A 1,847-nucleotide genomic window follows, 5' to 3' on the forward strand; every position below is an offset into this window, starting at 1 on the left:
TTGGAGGTTGCCGTGAGCTGTAATGCCATGGCACTCTACCCAGGGTGACAGCTTGAGGCTCTGTCTCAAAAAAAAAAAAAAAAGACCCCATCTCTGCTAAAAATAGAAAAACTAGTTGGGCATAGGGGCAGGTGCCTGTAGTCCCTACTTGGGAGGCTAAGGCAAGATGATCACTTGAGCCCAAGAGTTAGAGGTTGCTGTGAGCTATGACACCATGGCACTCTAGCCTAGGTCAACAGAGTGAGACTCTGTCTCAAAAATAATAATAATAATAATAATTTTCAAGGAACTGTCAAATTGTTTTCCAAAGTTGCTATATGATTATACATTCCCGGCAGCAATGTATATTACAGGGTTCCAATTTCTCCACATGTTTATCTACACACTATAGACTGCCATTTTTTTTTTTTTGAGACAGAGTCTTACTTTGTCGCCATCAGTAGAGTGATGTGGCATCATAGCTCACAGCAACCAAAAACTCTTGGACTTAAGCGATTTTCTTGCCTCAGACTCCCAAGTAGCTGGGACTACAGGCACCCACCACAACACCTGGCTATTTTTTTTTGTTGTTGTAGTTATCATTTGGTGGGCCCAGGCTAGGTTCGAACCTGTCAGCCCTGGTAGGTATATGTGATGGGTGCCCTATCTGCTAAGCTACAGGTGCCCAGCCTGTTTTGTTTTTTGAAATAGACTCTGGCTCTCTCACCCCAGGCTAGAGTGCCTTGGTGTCAGCTTAGTTCACAGCAACTTCAAACTCCTGGGCTCAAGCAATCCTCTTACCTCAGCCTCCTGAGTAGCTGGGACTACAGGTACCTGACACAACACCCAGCTAATTTTTCTATTTTTAGTAGAGACAGGATCTCTCTCTTGCTCAGGCTATTCTCAAACTCCTAAGCTCAAGCAGTACTCCCACCTCAGCTGCCACAGTGCTAGGATTACAGATGTGAGTCACCGTGCCTGTCCTGGACACCAGTTTCTCAAATATCCTTTCCAAGGTACTTTAGGATGCACATTATGGAAGCTTTCAAAGCATATTGGCACCAGATGCAGTATCAGTTAATGAATTGCCCACTGCTGATGGGGAAGTTTCCTTTTCATCATTTTGCCTGCATTATTATTTTATCTTTCTTTTTGTCACAGTATTCTGATTGTGGTTTTGGTGGTTGTTGTTGTTTTGTTTTGTTTTTTAGGGGTTTTTGTTGAGACAGAGTCTCATTTTGTTGTCCTCAGTAGAGTGCTGCAGTGTCATCTCGCACAGCAACCTTAAACTCTTGGACTCAAGCAATCCTCTTGCCCCTTGCCTCGGCTGAGGGATACACATTAAAAGTCTAAGGTCGGCCCCATATACCAGAGGTGGTGGGTTCAAACCTGGCCCTGACCAAAAATTGTAAAGAAAAAAAAAAAAGGGAGACACCTGTGGCTCAAGGAGTAGAGTGCCGGTCCCATATACTGGAGGTTATACTGGTAGGTTCAAATCTGGCCCTGGCCAAAAATCGTAAAAAAAAAAAAAATGTCTAAGGTGCCTATAGCTGGGACTACAACACCCAGCTATTTTTTAGAGATGGGATCTGGGGCTCACTCAGGCTGGTCTTGAACTTATGAGCCAAGCGATCCATGCACCTCAGCCTCCCAAAGTGCTAGGATTACAGGTGTGAGCCACGGCACCTGGCCACATGATTGTGTTTATTTTAATTTTTTCCATTACAAAGTGAGGTGGATCTTCTTTTCACGGGCATTTTTATTTTTTGTATTATTCATATGTATTATTATTTGTATCTTTTCATATACTCATTATTATTTAATTTTTCATTTGGTCCCAAAATGATCTTTTTTTTTTTTTTTTTCTG

This window comes from Otolemur garnettii, unplaced genomic scaffold (genome assembly GCF_000181295.1).
Source record: "Otolemur garnettii isolate 467f Iridium unplaced genomic scaffold, OtoGar3 scaffold00184, whole genome shotgun sequence".
NCBI lineage: Eukaryota > Metazoa > Chordata > Mammalia > Primates > Galagidae > Otolemur > Otolemur garnettii.